We start from the raw sequence: 26,042 nt of genomic DNA on the forward strand, positions 1-26,042 counted from the left end.
CGAGCACCAAGCGATGTAAAGCAAAACATAGAATTATAATGTCTGATAAGACGCAGAAACCGAGAACAAACGGAGCCACCATTAAAACGAAGCAAATCCTTCAAAGGACGCGGCCAGTCACGAAATATAGGCAAAGAAACCTTCCCGTCCCGACAACAACCTGTATAAACAGGGCGCCGAGGATCAGCATCCCTGTGACGCGTAGACCCTTCTTGAAACCAATAAAAAGCACCGCACTTTCGACATGTGTACCCCGGACCCCCATAGTAGGAACGTCCTCGAGAAATAGCTGTAAAAAGCGCAACACACGTATTGACAGTATTGCAAATAAGGTGCATATATAGAAGAGGAAAAAAATGTTGCATTCAGGAAATCACCTTTCAGCAGAAAAATATATTCTTTGGGAAAAGGAGGCTCAATTGGTCGAACTGCAGGAAAAAGGTGTAATTACTGCAATACTCTTGAACGATATTAAAACACTACAGCACATAATCAAACAAACACATAAATAGAAGAAACCTTTTTTCCTCCACGATCAAAAATCAAGAACCAATTTACGCTTACGCCGATTAGAAAATACATCAAGACGCCCCAATACAGGAGTAGGTAAAACTGAAAACAGCAACAATAAAACTGTAAACAAATGCAAATACACGTAAGGATGACAGTACCAAATCGAAAAATATGTATAAAAGAACATACCTAAAGGGGTTGACCGATAAGATGAATCCATACTCAACAACGGCACCGCACGGGGACGACATCCAGTTGACGGCAGGGCACCAATTTGGGCGTGCGGTTGATATAAAATCATCCAACGGTGCATGAACAGCACTACCGACGTTGCCGTCACTGGATCCACCTACAAAAGGAGGAGAAAAATAGTTGAAAACAAATCGACGTAAAATATATCAGACAAAAAACAAACAAAACAGGAATCAATAACAAACCACATAAAATAGATCTAGCAGATGGTACAGTGCGGCAAGAACTATCAGCCGAAACCGAAGACGCTGGGAAATCATGCGAACACGACCCTGCAACACAACGAAAGCATGTTCATAAATATGCCAACTACTTCAAAATAGGAAGACCATGGTACCCAAAGCACATCCAACCTTCAGCAAAATCAACAGGTCGCTTTCCCATACGAATCTCTCGTCGACGACGACGTGCCTCATGAGGTAACAAAGATTCACCAGTGCCATCTAAAAACAAGTAGCAAAAAAAAATCATGAGTCAACATATCAAATTACATTTTCCATGAACAAATCCAAACAAAATTGAAAGCAAAACAGCACAAAATCACCCTAGAATTTACCATTAGAGAAATAATCAGACGAACGATCAAGCGACCGACGGCCGGCGGGCACAGGAGACTGCACGGGCAAGCTACCAGAAGGCACTGCATGCGGCATAGGACCAACGGCAGAACCACCAACACTCTCACCACACCCTCTACAATCAGCAGAACCCCGGCTACCACGAACGCGACCAGCGAGTGAAGAACTGTGAGCACGCTCAAAACAGTACTGGCCATCAGCAAAACCAGTACGACCGTCAACTGATCCTCGCTCAGCACGCACACGACCACCAACCCCGAGCCGGATTCCACATGGGCGACCAGGACGGCGAGGTGCACGGGGGTCACTACGAACCATCGAAACTGAAAAGAACTAACAGCAACCATGAACAAACCCACGCCGAATCCACCTATTTATAAGCCAGGAACCGCCTAAGCGGCCGTGATCTAGAAAACACTAATTAAGCGGCGTGTGATCGAGAAGAAACCAATCAACGCTGGGGCATATCTGGTGATACGGAGTGTGGTATGATCCCATGATCCAGGACTATGTGGCCCGTTGGATCTGGACTGGAGGCACAGGATTGAGAGGGCTCAGATCGCATGAGAAATTTGCATAAGCCGCCCTGGATTATTTTGTATTCCGACCGAAGTGCATATCGCTCCTTTCTCTTTGCCTCTCTTCTTCGATACGACCTTTTCCCCACCGCCGCCGCTAGGTCATGTCCAGCCGCCGGCCACCATGGAGCATGCCCCATCCGCTATAGTTCGCCCCAATCCAGAGCAACAGATGTCGCGAACCTGCCCGAACTGTTGATTTCTCCATGGGAGCGGAGACGAGCCTCTCCCCGTCGCCGCTGGATCCGACCATGTCGCGGGATCGAGAGAACCAACAAAACAACGATCTGGTAAGAGGCGGCGCCTCTTTTCTGGTCGGTATCTGGGCTTCTTCTGGTGTTCACATTCCTGATTTTGATTCTTCCTGATTTTGATTTTTTGGTTTTACAACTGGATATCGGCGCTGCGGGAGTCGGTGTCGTTCGGGCGATTTCTATCAGAGCCACTTCAGTGGGATACCACGGCGCATGTCTGGCCGGCACCAATGGCTACCATAGCGCATGTGCAATCACCGCCGGCAGCTGAGCTCGATTTATCGGTACATGTCAATATTTTGTGCCAGTTGCAGTGGTCGGACCTCAATCTGCCTCCTCCAATTGCGGTGCTACTTGCATTGGTAGTTCTGGACCAGACCAGAGTTGTTGTAGTCCATGCTTGCCAGCAGCTCGAAGTGCAACCCATATGGGAGGAGCGGAGCTCTATATGGTTAGTTCATCCTCTAATGTCATTAAGGGATATGGGTATCCGAACAGAAATGAAACCAGTATTTCATCCTATTAGGATAGTTAAACTAAATAAACAACGACAGTCGCCTCTGGTAAGGAAGATTTAACAGCAGGCAGTAGCAGCCCGCAGCTATGTACAGAGATGTGGCAGCAGCAACTTTAGTGTTAGTCCAGAAATCTTGTGTTCAGAATATAAAATTGGACTTTCATTTGTTCTCCACAATGTAGCCCTTAATGATTGGAAGCCTGGGATGAAAGACTATGCAAAACTGGTGATGTTCTAAAGCATTTTCACTAGGAAATAAGTTTAAGCACATATAGACACACAAGAAGGTGCCTCTTTGTTTGGCAAATTCCCACGGATTACTTCTATATAGGGCTGGAGTGTCACAACTCGTAGGCTTGATGTGACTGAAATTACAAACTCATAGCCGATTGTTACAATTGTATGTCAACAAATGAAAGAAGTGAAAAAAATACAGATACAGCTAGATGCATTGTTAGTTCTAGTTATAAAAATTATGTGTCTTGCAATTCAGTCGCAACAGATGTTAAAGTTAATCTGGAGTACAGATATGCATCAGTATTTTAATCTTTGAAGAGTTAGAATAATGCTTGCTGCCACACAGATGGCATTCTTGTTTAGTCACTGGTTACAACATGTTGTTACCTTAGTTCAGGTATCTAATCCTGAGATAAACTGACTTGCTGGCTATTTATTATTCAATAAACCAACTTGTTGATCAAAGCATAGTGTCTTCTTTGACTTTTAACAAATATATATTATTGGTAAAATAAGAAGTCAGCATTGTTTAGATTTGTATGAGAACAATGACATGGAGGGCGAGTAACAAACTTTTCATACTCGGCGCACTAAACTTAGTACATGTGCAGTTGTCGACTACTACTTTCTTGGTTAACTATGTAGCAATAGTGTAACATTGGCGTGTAAGTTATTGTCATTTCAAATTTGTATGGCATTGCTACTTGTAGGTTGTAGCGTTAGGTGCCTGTTATAGCCAATTGCTGGCATAGTTAAGCTTTACTTTTTTTTGCATGTTCTAGTGGCGTTACCAGGTTGTTGTAATTCTTACTTTTTTTATGTAGGTGTGCATTTTTGCCCAACACAGGATGGCGTGCAAGGAGAATATGAGCTCGCCAAGTGATCTGTACCTAAGCGGTGTACCTTAATTTGTTGTCATGCTTCTGATCCCTTGATGCTAGGAATTCCATTAGGAAATTTGCCATGCCACACCATTTGCTAGCCTGTACTTTCTTTTTTTGAGATCAATTCCTTTTAATGATTTCTTGTAAATATATCATGGATATTCATATGTGACTATAGGGATGGAAAATGTGTTCCTGATGATCACAGGCCATTGTATTTGTTATGTAAAATATTGATGGTGACCTGAAGAATGCAAGATACCAATGTTTTAAGCTTTTAAAATTTGAGAAGGTAATGACTTGGAGTTGGTTGATTTAAACCTAGATGATGTGGTGTAAGTTTGAATTTTCCATGTGTCTTGGTTTTATTCAGATAAGATCAGCCGACATAGTGCTCAGTAGTTATTGGTAAGTAACTGACGATGGGGATGTTGAGGACAGATGTGTAGATCTGTTGTGATTTACAGTGGTATGCTGTTTTCGAGGGGGGCAGATGCAAATGTACCAAGGGGGCATGTGTATATGATGAGTGAGTTTATCCTGTCCCTTGCATGTAGATCCAAGGCACCAAACAGTTCTGGAGCATGGTATCATGTGATGCCCCGTATCACTGGATATTTTCCCCAACGGAAGCGTCACACATGGACACAAGAAGCAGTACGTGGCAGCGACCATGACCCACGTCCCATGCACATCACCCACGTCCCATGCACACCCAAAGAGAAAGAATTAAACAAATGAAAAAAAAACCGCTAACAACCTATACACATGCCATGCACCACCCCGGGACCCACATACATGGATGTGGTCAGCAACTCGCGGCCGGCCACCGCATGCTTCGAAACAAAAAGACAGAACACATGTTTGACCACCAAGGAAATTCAAGGAGAAAACACAACGCGCACACAAAGAATGTACACGCTAGTATCCCCAGCATTACACGTGTTGTCCCTGGATTAATCAGTTCGCTGCCAAAGAAAACTTTGAAAAAACAACAAAAAAGATCCTTACCTAGATTTAGGGAATTTAGTATAGCGCTGCATGCAAGCGTGGTGCCCGTCCTCGCTATAACCATAAAAGTTACTCCGATGTGATGTGAGCAACATCTTGGCGGCTCTACGGGTAAAAAATGCTATACATATTGAAGTCTTCGAAATTTTCCCCCCAAAGTTAAGACGTGGTTAGATCATATATCCCAAACCTTGATGTTTTTGATAATCAACCAGCAGAGCAGTTTTAAGTCATATTTTCACTTTTGCAAGAAACTTCCTGATATTTGGGTGAATCAACCCGTAGAACATACTAAATGCTTTAAAAAATATTAATATCTTTTAAAATCCTAACTCCAAATTTAACATGTTATATACGAAATCTCATTAGAGAATGTGTAGAATTTGAATGATGTTATTTTACCGGTTAACTATTTTAAAATTCTATTTAGCGTGCAATCTTAATCAATAACGCATGATCCGTCTTTCTTTCACACAGGTGCCGACCCCGATTGAAAATAAACACCTCAGCAAAACCAGAATCGAAATCGGAGACGAAAAAATCATCTATAACCACACATGCACGCCTCCAAAAACCTCACAAGACAAAAAGAACCAGATTTCTCATCTTAGAGAGAGAGAGAGAGACACAGAGAGAGAGAGAGAGACGTCATACGATCGACAACATTCAGACCCGTTATGATTGTGTGAGCACTGGAGTGGCCGTTAGCGATGTTGAAAAGGAGGATAAGTGGCAACATAGATGGGATGCCATGTGTTAAAAAAAAAGATGTATGTGGACTTATTGGGGTCCTGGGTCATGGCTATTTGGTTGAGTGTGGTGTTCTTTTCTCCGTACAACTCACGGACTCTTTTGCTTGTATCGCTTATTTCAACCGTTCAATTTAACGATGGGTCAAGTGGGTGTGCTTTTGGTACACCCCTGTTCAATAAATAGTTCGAAAATGGTATTTTTCTTCCATCCACATGTGTTAAAAGAGTTAAGAAGTTAATCCTTCGAGTGTACTAAATAAATCACATAGCGGTACAAAATTCTATGGCGGAATTTAACTCCTAAAGTGGTTTAATTAATTCCTTCATCTCGCCTATACAAGACCACTTGACAATGGTAGTAACTATTATTACTACAACTAAGTGATCTTCTGTGAACATACACTGGGAGTAGCGGATAATATAGGTTTAGTGACCACATGGTCATTAATTATTTTCATGGTGCTGAGGCTCACCGGTGCCAAGGAGAAATTGTTGCCCGACTCACCACCGCTACCAGCGGCGACAACCATGGGTGTCGTTTTTCAATTTCTGGGGGCACTGCCATGGCCTCCTTTTGCGCCCCTCTTTGAGCTTGGGGGAAACCCTAAGTCCGATTCTCCGGTGTCACGACGCCGTTTTTTTTCATGAAGGTGCTATCTTGCTCGTTCGTGGCATCCTCAGTGTTGTCTTTGGCAATGTTAAGTTTCATATTGGTTCGGCCTGCCCCTCTAGATCAGGGCTTCGTGGGTTTAGCAGTTGTGTATCCTCTGTTTGGCCGAGCATTCCTTGTCCCTCTGCTCTAGGCACCCTGTTTCCGGCTTCTTGCGTTCTTGTCATGAGTTGTACCCTCTATGTACTAATTCCATCCCCTTCTATCAATGAAAGATATTGAAACTTTGCGTGTTCGCAAAAAAATGATGCTAGCACTCCCATCTTGCAAAAAAATAGTGTAATCCGTTGTTGGAGCGGGCATGGCTTTGTCGGACATGAAGTCTTTAGTGGGCATGATGGTAGTGTCTTCGTTAGGCACGCCTAAGGTGAGTTTGTCGCACACAATTTCTTAGGGTTGCGCGTCCAAGTTGACCTCCGCCTGTGCCACCAGTGGCGCAGCCAAGGGGAATGAGCAAGCCAAGTAGTGGTTCCTTTTGTTTATTTTGCAGGGGGGGGGGGCGAGTAGTACCTAATCCAGCCTTGTACCAGTACCAGGGAAAACCCTAGTAGTAGCGCGTGTTTTGAGGCTATCAGCAGCGCTACTACTACGGCGCGACAGCTAACTGTTAGTAGTAGCGCGGTCTGCACCCGCGCTACTACTGTTGACTATATCAGCATCGCTTTTCTGGAACGCGCTACTATTAATTAGCTATAGCGGTTTCCTAGCCCCTCGCTACTGTTATATCTTTCATCATCCCCCCCCCCCCGCTTTTCCTGCCATGTTTTAGTTTCAATAAACTGCAATTTCCAGATACTAGGTACTAGTAGATATCAATTTCATAAAGCATTATAGGTACTAGGTAGTACTCCCTCCGTTCCAAATTACTCGTCGTGGTTTTAGTTCAAATTTAAACTAAAACCACGACGAGTAATTTGAAATTGAGGGAGTACTAGATAACAATTTCTTATATAGTCAACATGCATCCTCAAGAAGTATTAGGGGATATCAACGACGATCATCATATGTAGTTCTAGATGATATCGACGACGATCATCATATGTAGTTCTAGATGATATAGCCACACACACATATGTAGTTCTAGATGATATCGACGACGATCATCATCCTCAAGCCTGGGCGGTGGGTGTTCCTGATAGTAATTAGGATGGTCTGTCCAACACGAAGATTCTTGCCAATGAGGAATCTCTTCCACCCAACCGAGTTTAAGTGTGTGCGACCGTCTGTGTCCATGCGGTAAGTACAGGTTGTGACAGAGCCCCTTGCGGTAAGGCATAGTCCAGCTGAGCCTTCTTCATCAGGCTCGATACCACAACTCATAGATAGGCTCTTTGCCAATTTCTGAATAAGAAAAATATATCAATTAATAAATAGCCTTGCACATACTCTTGCAAATAAGTATATATGGATTATCTACACTATTAATAGTTCCTTAGATTCTACACTAATAAGCATGTGATCAAACTCTACACTAAAACATATCATCGACTAGATTCCACACAACATATCATTGGACTCTACACTAAGCATATCATTGGATAATTTGCATTTGTAAGTATAACATATCATATCATGTCAGATCGACCATGGTACTTGTCAGGCGGGTCACGAATGGACCCCGACAAAGTCATCACGTGGTGGAATTATGTCCCATAGGTTGCACACCTCCTTCTCGCTCAGCCTCATTCTTTGAGCTACGATGGCTTCATGAAGTGGGTCCTCATCATCTTCATCAAGTGGGTCCTCATTATCTTCGTCATCTTCATCATCTTCCACCAAGTTGATATAAATGACAGCCAGCTTGGGTCTTTCTGCTCTAAAGGAGAAGCTGATCAACTTGTCACCAGTAAGACGCATGCGGGCGAGGAAATGGACCCATCCATCTCCTACAATCTGCGAAATATTGTGTCCTTTCTCGACCTCCATAATGTACGCCCCCCCAGGAGCCTCAAATGTCACAGTGTGTCCTGTCAGCTTGTTGAATTTCAACCTCACATTGCATGGGACTATCTGTGTAAAAAAAGCAAAATGACACAATGCAGTAATGCCAACACTAAAAATACAATAGTTGTTACATTTCATATAATTTCTTACCGCTACATGACGAAAAGTCGTCTGGAAGTAGATGCCGAACAGCTTGCCAGTTATAAGGCTGCTGGCGCCCCTTGACTTGCACAGTCGACATGGTGGTGGCGGTGGTGGCGCCATTTTCCTAAAGCAATATGAGCAAAGGATTAATGATCCACTTCACAGGAAATAAAAACAGTAGCATGTGATATTTTTGGTTCTTCTTCGGTTATATTTTCATAGCTTACTAACACCTTCTAGAATAGAACCAACAGCTAGCAGGCAAATGACAAATCTTCCGCGAGAAGCAATTTGATTCTTCTTCCGCGAGAAGCAATTTGATGGTACCAAATCTTCAGAGCTATCAACTAGCATACTAAATCAACTAAATCAAAATGTTCTATAAATCAACTAAATCAACTAGCCTACTAAATCAACTAAATCAAAAATATTCTATAAATCAACTAAATCAACTAGCCTACTAAATCAACTTGCCTACTAAATCAACTAAATCAAAATGTTCTAAATCAACTAAATCAACTAGCCTACTAAAACAACTAAATCATATGAACTAAATCAAAATGTTGCATATGAACTAGCCTACTAAATCAAAATGTAGTAGGGAGGAGGGGTTGTGGATGGAGGAGGGAGAAGGAGGGGCGACTGGAGGAGGGAGGAAAGAGTAGGACGGAGGAGGAAGGGTGGAGCGAGGAGGGGCCGGCCGGCGGCGAGTGGAGGGAGGACGGAGGAGGAGGGCGGTACCGAGTCCAGCAAGGAGGAGGAGGTGACGGCGACGCATAGGGAGGAGGGGTAGGTGACGGCAGCCGGCGGGGGCGAGGGCGGCTGGCGGGGGAGGACCTGCGTAAGGGGGTTGAGGGGGAGATCGAGTGAGTGTGAGTGTGAGTGGATTGGATAGAGGAGAGCGTGGGTGGTGGGAGATAGCTAGTTTTAACAGTAGCGCGCTATAGGGAAAGCCGCTACTGCTAAACGACCACTAGTAGAAAAAGGGTCTAATGTGCAGCTCATTAGTCTCGGTTTGAAATTGAGCCGGCACTAATGTTACCATTAGTGCCGGTTCCAACGGCTAGGCAGGCCGCTCTCTTTAGTACCAGTTCGTGCGGAACCTTTAGCACTGGTTCGTGCCACGAACCGGTACTAAAGGGTGTGGTGGCAGGATGTTGTTAGACTGGGGCCCGTCCAGCACCTTTAGTACCGGTTCTTGCCACGAACCGGTACTATAGGTCATCCTGCATATAAACCCTTTGTCCAGCTCACTCTGTTCTTCCCCTTTCCCCTCTCCTCCTCTCTGTTCTTCCTCTTCTCCCCTCAAGCTCATCACACATTTTACCCAAATTTTGTCAAGATTTGAAGGCCCCCATTCATTCAAGTGATCACAAAGGTTAGCAACTTTGTCATTTCATCTCTCATTGCTAGATTAGCTCTCGCAATTCTTTATATAGTGATTAATTTGTGGGTTTTAGTAATTTGGGAGGAATTATATGTGGTAGTATATTTGATTTATATGCAATTTGAGATTAAAATAACTGTTAGTTTGCATATGTAGGTGTGGTTTACTTAGTGTCTTCCCGTCTCCGTCGTAACCACCGTCGATCGTCCGCACCGACCCGTCACCGGCACCACCTTGTGGTGAGCCTCTTGTTCTTATCTTTTATATAAAAAAAATCATGTTTGTGTGATTTAGATATATAGTTACTTGTATAACTATCTTACCCGTACGTTGTTTGTTATACATAGTGCCGTGGTTTTGATATCCATCCCCATCGGCCCTCGTCCGTGTTATGATTCAGATGTGGTATATTCTCTTTTAAAACTATTTGTTGCATTTCGTGTTTATGACAAATTGTGCCCATCAAGTTGACATAGATTTTTTTGTCTAGCAGGTATGTGAACCGGAAATTCCAACCGGCCCTACTGTCGAGAGGTTAAATTTAGTTGAAACAGAAAATGAGTATTTGAAAGAAAAATTGAAAAGAATTGAGGGGGAGAAGATGGAATTAGAGTTGCATGTTGTCGATGTCGTCATGATCACAAGATCAAGATGGAGAAAATGCGGTTGAAGATTAGAAAGATTAGAAAATATGCCATTGATAGTGTGGCTTGGTATCATTATGCTGTTGGATCAATTGTTACCTTAGTTGCAATCTTGATCGCATTTGTTGTTGCATTTAAATTCTTTAGCTAGAGAGTTATTTGTATGTTGCATTTAAGTACTGTATGAACTTGTATTAATTTGGTCTATTCGGTGGTGTGTAATGAAGATGCACCGGCAATGGATGTACGATGACCGATGCTCTCCCCAGTTCATTGATGGCGAGCATACTTTTATGATTGCGGCTCAGGCAAACAAGCGGGTGGATGGTTTTATGCCTTGTCCATGTGCTAGCTGTATGAATGGTCACAATTACTCTAACTCAAGAACCATTCACGTCCACCTGGTTGAGTCCAGTTTCATGCCCCACTATAATGTTTGGACCAAGCATGGATAAAGAGGGGTTATGATGGAAGACAATGAATAAGAAGAGGACGACGATAGCTATCCTGGCCATGGGTTCCCTAAATACGATGATACAACAATGGGGAAAGAAGCTGAGCCGGCCATGCGGGAAGAAGCTGAAGAAGAGGCATCAGATGAGCCCCCCTGATGATCTAGGTCGGGCCATTGCCGATGCAAAGAGAAACTACGCAAGTGAAAAGGAGAAGAAGAAGTTGCAGCGCATGTTAGAGGATCACAAGAAATTGTTGTACCCGAATTGCAAAGGTGACAAGAAAAAGCTAGGCACCACACTCGAATTGTTGTAATGGAAGGCAGAGAATGGTGTATCTGACAAGGGATTTGAAAAGTTGCTGGTAATGATAAATTATATGCTTCCAAAGGACAACGAATTGCCCGAGAGTACGTACGAAGCAAAGAAGGTTGTCTGCCCTCTAGGTTTAGAGGTGCAGAAGATACATGCATGCCCTAATGACTGCATCCTCTACCGCGGTGAGTACGAGGATTTGAACGCGTGCCCGGTATGCGGTGCATTGCGCTATAAGATCAGCTGCGATGACCCTGGTGATGTCGAGGGCGAGCACCCCAGGAAGAAGATTCCTGCGAAGGTGATATGGTGTGCTCCTATAATACCACAGTTGAAACATTTGTTCCAAAACAAAGAGCATGCCAAGGCGATGCGATGGCACGGAGAAGACCGTAAAAAAGACGAAAAGTTGAGAGGACCCGCTGACGGGTCGCAGTCGAGAGAAAGTACATGGAGGAGTTTGCAAGTGACCCAAGGAACGTATGGTTTGGTCTAAGCCAGATGGCATTAATCCTTTTGGGGAGCAGAGCAACAACCATAGCACGTGGCCTGTGACTCTATGTTTGTATAACATTCCTCCTTGGTTGTGCATGAAGCAAAAGTTCATTATGATGACAGTGCTCATCCAAGGCCCTAAGCAACCCGGCAACGACATTGATGTGTACCTAAGGCCATTAGTTGAAGAACTATTACAGCTGTGGAATGGAAAAGTTGTACGTGCATGGGATGAGCACAAACAGGAAGAATTTTACCTAAAGGCGTTGCTGTTCGTGACCATCAATGATTGGCCTGCTCTTAGTAACCTTTCAGGACAGACAAACAAGGGATACCACGGATGCATGCATTATTTGGATGATACCAACAGTATATAATTGGATAGTTGTAGGAAGAATGTGTACCTGGGACATCCTTGATTTCTTCCGAGCAGGCATCCCATAAGAAAGAAAGGCAAGCATTTCAAAGGTGAGGCGGATCACCGGACGAAGCCTCGCCACCGTACTGGTGCTGATGTACATGATATGCTCAAGGATTTAAAGGTAATCTTTGGAAAAGGTCCTGACGGACAACCTATTCCGAAGGACGCTTACAGACGCGCACCCATGTGGAAGAAGAAATCTATATTTTGGGACCTGTCCTATTGGAAAGACCTAGAGGTCTGCTCCGCAATCGACGTGATGCACGTGACAAAGAATATTTGCATGACCCTGCTTGGCTTCTTGGGTGTGTATGGGAAGACAAAAGATACACCGGAGGCACGGGAGGACCAGCAACATATGCATGGAAAAGACGGCATACATCAGGGTCAGGCCAGCTACGCTCTTAACAAAGAAGAGAAGGAAATCTTCTTTGAATGCATGCTCAGTATGAAGGTACCGTCTGGCTTCTCATCGAATATAAAGGGAATAATTAATATTGCAGAGAAAAAGTTTCAGAACCTAAAGTCTCATGACTGCCACGTGATTATGACGCAACTTCTTCTGGTTGCATTGAGGGGGCTTCTACCGGAAAACGTTCGATTAGCCATTGTGAAGCTATGTGCATTCCTCAATGCAATCTCTCAGAAGGTAATCGATCCAGAAATCATACCAAGGTTACATAATGATTTGGTGCAATGTCTTGTCAGTTTCGAGTTGGTGTTCCCACCATCCTTCTTCAACATCATGACGCACGTCCTAGTTCATCTTTGCAAAGAGATTAACATTTTGGGTCCTGTATTTCTACACAATATGTTCCCCTTTGAGAGGTTCATGGGAGTCTTGAAGAAATATGTTCATAACCTTGCTAGGCCAGAAGGAAGCATCTCGAAGGTCCATGAAAATGAGGAGGTCATTGAGTTTTGTATTTACTTTATTCCTGACCTTAAGTCGATTGGTGTTCCTGAATCACGGCATAAGGGCAGACTGGATGGAAAAGGCACGCTAGGAGGGGATCAAATAATATGTATGGACGGGCATTCTCTCACTGAAGCACACTACACAGTTCTACAGAATTCCGCCTTGGTGGCTCCGTATATGGATGAACACAAGAATTTTCTACACTCCAAACACCCGGAGCAGTCTGACGACTGGATTACACGTGAACAAACGAGGACTTTCGCCGGTTGGTTGCAGACACGTGCCATGAATGATGGCGATATTAAAGATGACCTGTACTTGATGTCCCAGTTACCATCTTCGAATATAATGACTTTCAAAGGGTACGAGATAAATGGGAATACATTTTACACAATCGGCCAAGATAAGAAGAGCACCAACCAAAACAGTGGTGTCCGCTTTGATGCAACAATCAACACGGGAAAGGAAACATATTATGGTTACATAGAGGACATATGGGAACTTAACTATGGAGGTGGTTTGAAGGTCGCTTTGTTTTAGTGCAAATGGGTCAATATGACATGAGGCGGGGTAACGGAAGACCCGCCGTACGGAATGACAACAGTGGATCTCAACAATCTTGCGTATGCAGATGAACCATTCGTCCTAGCCAATGATGTGGCGCAGGTTTTCTGTGTGAAAGACATGTCTACCAGGCCGAGAAAAAAAAGATAAAAAAGCGAATGGATCATATGATGAGCCAAACCCCACATAGTTTTTCAGGGAAAAGGAACATCGTGAGAGTGGATGACAAGACAGACATGTCAGAAGATTATGAAAAGTATGATGAAATTGCTCCATTCACAGTGAATATTAATCCGAGCATCCAATTAAATGATGAATATTGTCCATGATTAGGGCGCAAAGGGACACACGGGAAGAAAAAGTTTCACACCAAAAGATCCCACACTGGCATGCGATAGGCTTCACCGTCATCACTTTCTTCTGTAGTGACTTTCCAGACTTATATATCTAGAAAGTGCCGCTTCGAACAAACCGGAGGGAATCTTTGTAATAGTTAGGGTACTTATGTGTTTTGGTATTTGAAACGCGAAGAAATTTTATGTGCAAAAACTAGATGCACTTCGTCTACAAGTTAGTTCGTCAAATAATTCAAATTTGAAAACTACTGGCACTAACAGAAAGTTTGTAATTTTTTGTAACTATAGAAAAAATATTCAGAAATAAATAAATGAAGATAAATAAAGTAGAAAAGAAAAAAACTAAATTTTTGTTGAGAAAAAAAACTAAATAAAAAATTTAAACTATTCAAATTTGAAAACTACTCGCATTAACAAAAAGTTTGTATTTTTGTACCTAAAGAAGAATTATTCAGAAATAAATAAATGAAAATAAATAAAGTAGAAAAGAAAAAAACTAAATGTTTGTTGAGACAAAAACTAAATAAAAAAGCCCATCTACTGGGCCACAGCGGCCTGCATACGACTAGTAATCCAACCTATAGTTGGGCCAGGATGCAGGCCCGCAGGGCCCAGTAGGCCCACAGAGCTAAGAGGTAGAGTTAGGCCCAGAAGCCTGCTATAGAGAGGAGTTTGATACAGCAGCCGCGCCGGGGCTTTTAAACAGGTGCAGGGCGCGCTCGGCTAGCGAGGTGGGACTAAACTTGCCCGCACCGCACCTGCGCCAATGCACCCCCTTTAGTACCGGGTCGTGGCTACAACCGGTACTAAAGGGGGTGCCTTTAGTCCCGGCTGTAGCCACCACCCGGTACAAAAGGGGTGCGCTTTCCGCCGCTTCGCCTGGCCAAAACAGACCTTTGGTACCGGTTAGTGGCTCCAATCGGTACTGAAGGTAGGTTCTATATAAGAAAACACTTCAAAAAAATTCGTCAGTTCTTCCTCTGCTTCTTCTCCTCTGTCCCGTCGCCGCCGCCCCTCGTCGCCGCCCCCGTCGCCGCCCCCGTCCCGTGCCGTCACCGTCCCCGTCGTCACCGTCCCCGTCGTCACCGTCCCCGTTGCACCGTTGCCCCGTCCCGCGCCATCGCCGTCCGACCCCTCGCCTCGCCGTCGCCGTCGCCTTGGATCGACCTCGCCTCGCTGTCGCCGTCGCCATCGCCTGGACCTTGCCATCGCCGTCGCCTCGACCTCGCCCGCGTGCACTGTAGCCACTCCCCCAGCCTATCCTCCCTCCAATCCACCGCGTCGGTGCCGGCGCCGGCCGCGCGCGCACACGCACACACACTACACGCGCACACATACATTCACACTACACGCGCGCACACACACACACACACACACAATTTTTCTGTTTTTAGTTTTTAGTTTTTTTTTTCTGTTTTTCTGTTTTTCATACAAACATTTAGATGAATTAAGTGATTAGATTAGATTAATGTCAAATAGTATATAGAAATGTTAGAAATGTTATAGAAATGTTAGAAATTTTAGAAATGTTAGTTTTAGCTAGATGAATTAGATTAATTTTAAATTTTTATAGAAATGTTAGTTTTTAGTTTCTTATAATTTTAGTTATACAAATTTAGAATTTGCATATAACAAATCACAATCCAATCATTTAAAAAATGTTACTTTTGCGGCGTATAGTATTTGTTCTCGACGATGCTCGGCCTGCATCCTCGCCGTCGACCCGTTCGCGACGACGTCCTGCTTCAAAGGACCCATGTCCGGGTCTAGGCTCCGTCGGGCTGGCACTGGGAGGTGCTACCTTCAGGGGCTCGCCGCTTGGTGAGGAACTCGGGTCCCGTCATCGACCCTAAGCTCCTTTGGTGGCGTTCCCGTGGGCCACTTTTGGTGCGGAGGGAGCCGGCCCCGCCGGAGGTGATGCGTCGCCGTGTCAGGGAGGAGGACAAGCACGTCCATAGCTACATGGCTGCTATGGACGTCAGGTTCTCCAATACCTGGCAGGGTCTTTGGGGAGATGACCGGAGCTATGATCTTGTGATGGTTCCATCTCTTTGGGTGTCCACCGCCCGCGCCTCAGGAACCGCGAGTGGCCTAGATTATTCTGTAGTATTGGATCTTTATTAGCTAGCTAGCTAGTGATGTATTCGATATATAATATTCGAGATGATGTATTCGAGATTATATATTATTTGAGACGATGCATATTATATACTATGATTCAGGATTTCCTCTTATTGATTGCATGCATGCATATTGTAATTTGAATACATTTTTTTATATTTCTTCTGGATATGTTAAATAAAAGCTATGGCGGACAATACCGGCAGAGAGGGAGAGAGGCCCTGTTCGAGATCATACGCTCCCCTCGTGCGCCAGATAATCGAAATGAAGAAGATGACGGCTCCCAATATCTGAACAATACTGGGGAGGGTGATGATATGATATTCGATCGCGACAACCGAATTGTTGAAGTCATGGATTATGATGGCAAAGAAATTAATGATTATGATGGTGACGGAATTAATGATTATAATGGCGAAGAAAATGTTGATCTTGATAAAACAGAGACCTGCGAGGTATATTTATATAAGCAGGCATCTGGTGATCATCACATGTTTTAAATGATTTGAAGATATATTAACGAATCGATCTTTCTTCTTTTCAGCCCTCCGGATCGAGCAAATCTTCTACGGGCAAAGTGTGAGGCCCGGGAAAAAAGTTGAAGCAGAGCGTAAAGTACAACATCGATGCCATCAAAACTAATGGCGAACCAATAGTGCATAAGAACATTGCGAACAAGTTCGTTCGCCAGTGCGGAGTTCTTGTGAAGGACAAACTCCCGATCTCCCTTGAAGAATGGAAAGAGTCATCAAAGCCCTGTCCAGATCTTAATTTTGTCGATGACAGAGCAAAAAAAGCGCTTTGGGAAGATCTCATGGAACATTTCACCCTACCAGATCATTTCACAGCTACAGATGTGGAGAAAGTCAAGGACGCTGCTCTAAGGAAGATGGCAATTGCATTCAACAACCACAAGAAAACTGTATGGAAGGACTACGTCAAAGCAGGAAAGAAGACTCCAGAATTCAAGGGAACACTGGAGAACCAAAGAGAACACTGGGACGATTTCGTGAAATTCAAGGAATCCGAATTATCTAAGGAACGGTCCAGAAAAAACAAGGCCAATGCCACAAAAAAGCAGCAATTCCATAGGCTGGGGCCAGGTGGCTACGCGGTGACAATGCCTAAGTGGGATAAGTCTGAACAAGAGATGTTGGCTGCATAGGTCACTCTAGTTACATTGAGTTGGCCCCCCAGGTGCAGAAGTTGGTTCTATGCGCATGGGGGGTGTTGGACCCGAAGACAGGCGAGGTTTCGAAGAAGGCATGTCTTAAAGGAGCCGATGATAAGTTAGTTGAAGCAATAGAAGAAGCTCGAAAGGGGGTGTTCACGCCCAACAGAGAGAACGACGAGCTTACACGCGCCCTGGGAAATCCTGAACACCCGGGAAGAACACGAGGCAAGGGCATTGTTCCGTGGTATGAGGGCTTTTCTGAGTGGAACGCCGACTATAGAAGCCGTGCGAGAAGGAAGATGGAGGAGGAGGAGAAGAAGAAGCTGGAGGACGAGCAGAGGAAGCAGGAAGCAGAACAGCTTCAAGGCCTAGAATCAGCGCACGCGGACTTGGCAGTCAAATTGCAGAGGCAGCAGCAGCAGATCAACTCGCTTAGCCTGGAAAGGGGGTCTCAGCAGCGGTCGTGGCTAGCGGATGATCCAGCATTAGATAGCACCGTCCCATCCATGCCGAGAAGCAGTGTGGGTGACACACTGCTGGATAGATACCCTGTGGATGACATCATGGAGAACACTAATTGTGAGCTACACTTCAAAATAAAAAACATATTCGTGAAGGCGACGGACACCGTTGCTTATAAAAACCCCCCGGAGCAACCTACCATTGCAGAACGATTCCGCACGGCTATGCTCGTGTCGTGGTTGATGTGATGGTGGACCAATATTCGGGGCTACATCTTGACATTCCTGGAGGTGACGAGGAGCACACACTAGGAGAGGCCATACATCGTATCATCCTATGGAGAAATGATTGCATCATCTTTCGAAGGCCACGACACCGCGTCAGCTAGAGCTTGAAATTCCAGGAGGTGACGAGGAGCAGACGACTCACGCTCCTCCAACGTGTGAGGCCACTCCTCCTGCTTCAACTCAGCCAACGCGTGAGGCTACTCCTCCTGCATTAACTCAGCCAACGCGTGAGGCCACTCCTCCTCCAAGTCCACCAACGCGTGCCACTCCTGCTCCAAGTCCAACACCGCATCAGTCGTCTCCGCTGCCTCGGCAATCGCGGAAGAGAGCCGCCGCAGCTATGGTGCGTAGTGCTACAAGTCGAGGTAGTATAGGAGGTACAGGCGGAGGCAAGCGATTTCAATATGGTCCAAAAAGCCCCGCGCCTCTTCCGCAGAGGCCTTACGACATGACCAAGGAGCAAAACGAAGCCATAGTGAAGGCCCAAGTGGAGGCCCATTTCACACCAAAACCGGCACCGCCGCCAAAGGAGAAAGTGCCCGAGGATAAGATTGACCATTTTATTCGTATGGCGCGAGCACCAGCTCCCAAGCCTGTTGACTCAGACTATGAGCGCCAAATCAGGAAGGCACATCGATCACGACAAAAGGGGTCGAGCTCGAGCTCGAGCCAAGCAGCTGGCCAAAAATGCGGGAAAATCGTTACCCAGCTAGGAGAACAGGCGGCGCAATCGATCCCCCCGCTTGTTGTACCAACACATGAAAGTATCGGCGTCGGTCAGCTGGTAATAGCCGACGAGCATAGACGGAACGCTGAAATGCTCGGTATCACTGTTGGAGAACTCCTCGAGATTGAGCCCATGCCTAAGCTTAAAGAGCAGGACATAAAATGGAAATATGTCTGCGGACAACCTTTGGTAAGGCCTGAGGAGGTCAAGAATCTCCCAACGAGAATGTATCAATTGCATGATTGGTACATGAAAATTACCAAGAGTAACAATCGAGAGGGCCTCATGGTGAAAGTCAAGGAAGAGCATTACTTCAATAAGCTAGCTCTGTCCATTGAGTATTCAGAACTATTTCAGTTATTCAATCAAGACGTACTCGATAAATTCATCGTCAGTTGCTATTGTCTGTAAGTGATTTCTTTCTGTAATTCAAGTCTCAAGCTAGTTGTACTGCTCATTGATCAATCATTATCTGTAATTATCCTCACTATATTTCTTTCTTTGGTATTATGCAGGATTAAGATGTATGAAATGAAAAAAGTTGGACACTGTGGCATTGGGTTCATTGACCCAAATACCGTTAATGAAGAACCATGGACATATGAATGGTATAAAGCAGATGTAGAGTAAAATATGCTAGAGTTCTTGAAGCGCCTCAATACCAATGAACATATACTACTTCCTTACAACTACACGTGAGTCACACTGTCTTGTACTACAAATTCTATTTTTACTTACTAGCTAGCTAGATGTTAATAATTAAGTGTATAGTGTTTAGGGTAGTTGATGAGTGTTATGCACATGCCCGCTTAATTAAGACATGCAAACGTGTGTGCATTCAGTTACCATTGGATCTTGTTAATCATTAAAGTTGACGAAGGAACAGTTGAAATAGAGGACTCACTACTTAAAGATAAGAGAGACTACACAATCGTGAAGGGGATAATCGATAGGTAATTTCGATCATTATTAACTATATGTCGGCCTCTTTAGTTCGTCATTTCTTGATATCAACTATTTAATAAATCGTTTATTCATTTTCTTTGCCGGCGGGCAGGGCTTGGGCAAAGTTCAGGAATTCGAAAGAGGTTCCAGGCGAATGGCGAGAAAGGCTGCATTGGTTTCGACCCAAGGTATAATTAATTAAGTAGTACTATCTAGCTACCTACCATGCATCTCTTTAATTCTAGTTTCAATACCATTGATTATCATGCTTGATTAATTATTATATGATTAAATTCTATTCTCGTAAAGGCCCTGAAGCAGGCGTAGGGGAGTGCTACGTGTGTATACTGCGTTTTCGAGAACATTCGCATGATGACGTCCCAAAGGACCAAAACTGATAAACAGCTATGGGTACGCGCGTTTGACAGAATATTATTCACAATTTTTACGTCATTATCGATATCTAGTCACATAACTAATACACATGCATATTAATCTCCTTCTTAACAGTTCGAATCGGTGCGGGAGACGCTCCTACCAGTGGAGCGCATACGAACACTTCAAGAGGAAATAGCGCGATTTTTGCTCGACCCTTTAGTACCCACCCTTTAGTGCTAGTTGCGGAACCGGCACTAAAGGCCCTTACGAACCGGGGCTATAGCCCGGTTCTGCACTAGTGGACCTAGAAGTAGCGCACTTCGAATTAACGCATTGCTGCTAGAACTAGCTTCGCGGCGGGGTCGTGGGAATTATAGCAGTAGCGCGGCTTACACGAGGCGCGCTACTGCTACTTTTATTTCAGTAGCGAATTCTGCTGTAACGCGCTACTGCTACATTGCAGCAACATCTTATTTTAAAACGCGCTGCTGGTAAGATTCTGTGTATAGGCTTTTCCCTAGTAGTGTACGTATAACAAAAGCACGTCTCGCTCAGCTAGCCTTAGAAACTGAAGGCTTTTATCGATCGTTCTTGACAACGTTGCTCCTAGGAAAGTTTAGGAAGCGGAAAGACGAGATGGGTCAACTACGGCGATGCCACGCTGTGGCCGGTGGCTGGCGACTGCGATTGTGCAGCGACTTACAATGCCATAAGGAAAAGTTATGCGTTTAGTCTGTCTTCAGTGATGTGTATTATCATATTGATTTGCATAATACTAAATGTCTTTTCTAGTATACATACCATGCTTTCATTTGGATGGAATAGCTCATGTGTTTGATAATTCTCTTTGTTTTATCCTCACTAATTGTTTTTTCGAACATTTATTCTATGCAATTGTTATCGGAACGATGCACGGATGCCATGATTTAGATTTAATTTATCATAAATATTGCTTGTGTGGTTATGGAGACATACAATTTATCCAGTCAATGATATAATTGGTTAAGCTCACGAACCGAGTAGCTAGTATACAAAATAGCACAAATTCTAATCCAAGAAATAAGAACTCTTCATCTAGGCGATTGTAAAGCAAAATGAGTAAATGATTGAAGGCAAAGCTAAGCTACAATATATTTGTTATGTCTATTTCTTTTGGCTTGTTGTCTCTTCGTCCATCCTATGCCCAAATCCTGCCTCCGCCTGTGTGCGCCACAACAACGACCTCCCTCGTAGTTGGGCATCATCCTACACTTCATGTGGACCCATGCTCGTGAGCCATGCTTCGAATTATAGCCCAAGCTCCTCCTTCTAGTCAGGCGGCCTACGACAATGAATCCCTACTATTTATCTCCGTGTTTTTTTTGAACCGGTTCGTCATCTCTCCTCTCCGACTCCCTTTGCGGCGTTGTGCATATGTTTTATATAAGACACGTCCTCGTCTCCGTTGTTTCAATTTACACATGCAACATTTCAAAATTTGAATCGCTCAATCGATGAGCAGAATGCAAACCAAACATAGCGGAGAAAAAAACGTGTGGGTTACACCCAGCCAAAAAATTGCGGTTTGGTGGCCCACTTGCCTGATAATCACAGCCAAAGAGAATATGCTCATCTACTCCCGCTTCAACGATTGTCTCAAAATATAACTGCCACTTCCCCGAGGTAGAGCTCGTGCTCCTTTGCTGGCACATCAACCCTCTCAGGTGGCCGACACCTTTCAATCCTCCCAGATTTCGTTGATGCCAATTTCGGTGTCAAACCTCGAGAAACTAAAGAGACTAGACATATTTGTCACATCGTCGCCCATGAAACCGAAGGAAACCTTTTTCTGTTCATTTTGGCAGTTAAAAAGTATATGCTGGACTCCTAAACCACTCTGATGTATTTCCTACACGGGGTTCACACATGGCTGCAACCTATTCAAGTACTCCCTTATTTCCGGTTTATAGGGCTTAAATCTGAATCTCATCAACCAAGGTTGATGGTGAGTATAGGACTGTATCTCGTAGTTTATAAAATTACTCAAATTTTAATCTACATTTATTATAGTGTATGCATGGATAACCACTAAATGAGTAGGAACGGTTACATGCATTGGTTGGTTTCTTTTAGTCCTTGCATGCATCAATTTAATGCACCTTGGAATGTGATCATGTGGTGGAAAGAGGTGAAAATGAGACTTATCATACGGAAAAACCAAAACGAATGAGATGAGCCCAATAAACTGGAAAGGAAGGAGTATCCATCATCGTGTGGTTCGAATATTTTAAAGTGTGTTGTCCAGAAAAAAGGTTAAAAGTATGTGTTGGAAAAAGAAAACAGGATTGAGTAGGAAATGACACTGGCTAATTAAATACTACCTCCATTCCGAAATATAAAACGAAATTCGGAATGGAGGTAGTAGAACTTTTAGACGAGGAAGTTGCTTTTTATTGCTCAAACAAAATTAAATTGCTCATATGCTTTGGCCCAATAAACATAGGTGGTTCATCCAACCATGATTGGACTTGTTGGTCATGATCATGCCTAAATGAAGTATGTATGACAGACGTGGAGTATCTGCTCCCGAGATCAAATGCTTTGTGATGAACAATAAAATCAAAAAAATATAAAAAAAACTCAAACATTTCTATTTTGTGTTTGTGCTAAACTTTAAGAAAGGTTTTGCATGCTTGTAGAATTTCAAATGAAATGACATTCGTGGAAGTTGTGTAAAAAATAAAATTGATACTCCAAAAGTGCTAGTTTTGAAAACATTTTGGAGTGCTGATTTTTTTTACCATCACTGCCACGAATATCATTTCGTGCTGAAATTTGCTAAGCATGCGAAACATTTGTCAAAGTTTACCACAAAAACAATTCAGATTTTTTGAATTTGTTTACTTTTTTTTTTATTTTACTGTTCATCAAGGTGCATTTGAGCTCAGGATTAGAATAGGACTTTTGGTCCGCAAGCTCATTTGCATCTTCAGGGCAATGAGAATAGGCTACTTCCGCAAACTCATTCACAAGGGCCACACATTCCGCGAAATTTGGTGCATCTAGACTCTAGAATGTGGGAAAGACCCCCATCCTACATCGTTGGAATAACGACTTGGCTATCAAGAGTTGACAACGATTCAATTACAATACATTCCAACTGGATAGCCAATTTCAGACCTTTGTTTAGGGCTGATCATCGCCGATTCAACGTCATGGACATAGAAAATCCATGGTAATAAAAATATTGCGTTCTCCTATATGAAGCCTATCGGCCTACTCTTGGATGCCCGGTAAGACACAGGGAGAGCCACGTGGTTAGGAACCACAAAAGATCTTTCCAATAGTTAATTGATTGATGAAGATAGACCTCATGTGCTCGAGCAAAGCAGTCGTTTTCTGCTCTGGTGGGGTCTTTGCATGCAGAAAGGACAAGACCAGGTGCTACAGGATCCGGTGCGGTCTTTATGTCGAACACAATGCTACAGCGGCTCCTCTCCCTCTACTTATAGTATAATCAAATACTACATTCTCAAATATTTATCTTTCTAAATATTTCAACGAGTAACTACATACAAAACAAAATGAATAAATCTACAATTTATAACATATTTATATATATTTATATATGATAGCCCATTTGAAATCTCTAAAAAATATTCTTTTACAAACGGATGAGTAGTAATACAAATACATAGTCCTACTCCTTGATGCAAGCGGCTCATGCATTGGTAATAAACCTAGCTAATCAATGTGTACTATACTCCGTAATTATAAGGAGTAAAAAAGTCCGTTAACGAATCAATGATCGTCACGCGTTGGATTATGATGTCAATTGCATTGATTACTCTGTGTTAATCAGAGTACTCCCACGTGAGGGACGTGTGGTTAGATAAATCAAAGACCTCAGCTCACGTGATGTAGCACGACCTGTTTCCTGCTGGTCGCCTCCAGGGTCCACCGACCTTGCTTTTCCAAGATAGCCACAGCCCAGAGCAAACGAACGCAAGTGTGCGGTGCGATCGGGCACTTGGACGATATGTTTGCCTTATTCATGCAAACTCGAGCGAGATTTTCCAAACTTTTTGTAGAATCTTAAATTTGTGCTAGATTTTACTAGCTTAGGTCAAAACTATTATATTAGGTACAAACATTTTGCAAATTGTCTGCAGTACGGCATATGAAAATCAACTAGAAAAGCGTTTCCCCGCAAAAAAAAAAAACTAGAAAAGCGTTTGTTTTTATAAATTTGCAGGCAGCGCTAAATAACTCATGAGTTTTTAAATCTTGCACGATAATTAAATTTAGACAAAAAATATAAATAAATCTAGAGCATATGATTTTCGTTTAAGAGTTATAATAGGGGAGGAGCGAGGAAATTCGGACCATCCATCACATTGGCTTTGACAGCCAGCGCCCGTGGCGGCAGGTGCCACGTGTTGGCTGACGCGTCTGCCGCCAGGGTGCATGTGGTCTTTTCTATCATTTGGATCCAAAGATGGTCTTTTTTGGCAATTTCATTGGTAGGTGGTTCTTTTGGACAAAAAATCGCCCCATGCAACACCCAGACCCCTGCTATCCCGCACTCCATCCCTCATCTGCTCTCTGTCCCGGCACCTGGACCCCAACGTCGCCACCGCACCCACCTCGTCGGCAAGCCATCATCTCGAGAAAAAAAAGGACTTATAAAAAAGAGTATGAGATGGAGGGGCGGACGAGTTGGGAAATTTTGCCGGATAGCGTTTGGAGTCTTTGGATTGATGGAGGTTGATGTTTTGATTCGGAGATGCCCAATGCACGCAGCTAAGACGGGATAGCCATGGTTCATTCTTACTTTTCGGCTTCAACGCTTTGGGCCGTGTCTCAAGTCGGTTCGTTTGATCGTGAATGTTATGATCATACGTCTTCATTTCTCAGTTGAATGAAGTAAACGGAGCAAAATATGTGTCGGTGAGGACTTCTATTTATTCATTTTGTAGGTTAAATAACTTGCGATGTCGCCGCAAAAAATAACTTGTGATGTCGTCGGCGGCTGCTGCAACGAATAGCAGCAGTCGGTTGAATGCGTATGCGATGTCCGCCGGCAAAACATGTGCAATCAAAGTGGAACAAGATGAGGTCAAATTTGGTGTTTTGAACTTTTCACAAAAGTTAAGCCAGATCTGACCCTGATTGGAAAACAATTCAGGATCTGACCATTTTGCTAACGCCGGGGTCGATGACGGTACGGTATACTAGCCTACCGCCGAGGCCCCTGGCGGTAGGTAACGTATCCACGTCAGCGCAGTGCGGACCTATGGCCAAACAGACTGGTGGTAGCCCATGCAACCCTACCGCCGAGGTGCCCGGCGGTAGGTGAATACAAGCACTGTATTTGACATTTAGAAATTATATACGGTAGGACGTGCATCACTATCGTCAAGGGCCTCGGCCGTAGGCTGTTATACCTTACCACCATCAACCCCGGCAATAGGAAAAGGATCAGATCTAACTCGACTTTCGCAAACAGGTCAAAACACTAAATTTGCCCACGAGAAGACACTGCAAGAGCCGCGCCAACTATGTGGTGCCACCATCTCAAAAAAAAAAACTATGTGGTGCCACAAAAGATCTAGTATGGGGCTCACATGCCGGCGCAACGTGGACGCGTCTAGGGAGCAGCCGGGTGCTCCCTAGCGTTTCCTGGCAGCCACCCAGATATAGCAAGTTTCTGTCCCCCCTGTCCAGGATAGGAAAGTACCTGCCCCCCCCTCCGGATTCCCGCAGCCACCCATCGAGCGGGCAAAATCACCTGGTCCCCCCCTTCGCCCGATCCCTCCCCCACCCCTGCGCGTCTTCTTTTCTCCTTTCTCCTCACCTAACCCCCAGCCCTATCTTCTTCTCTCCCAAGAAAAAAAGGACAGCATGCCCCTTCCCCTCACCACTTCCAGATCCAAGAAAACCTTCACAGCCCTCCAATGGCGGCTCCATTGATGTTTCTTCTCTAAGCGCCTCGTTCCTGATTGCCTTGCAAGAAGGCAAAGAAGCAAGGCAAAAAGGTCAGATTTAGCTCATCTTCCAGATCCCCTCCTCTTTGCCCACG

Source organism: Triticum aestivum, chromosome 2B (assembly GCF_018294505.1).
Source record: "Triticum aestivum cultivar Chinese Spring chromosome 2B, IWGSC CS RefSeq v2.1, whole genome shotgun sequence".
Classification (NCBI taxonomy): Eukaryota; Viridiplantae; Streptophyta; class Magnoliopsida; order Poales; family Poaceae; genus Triticum; species Triticum aestivum.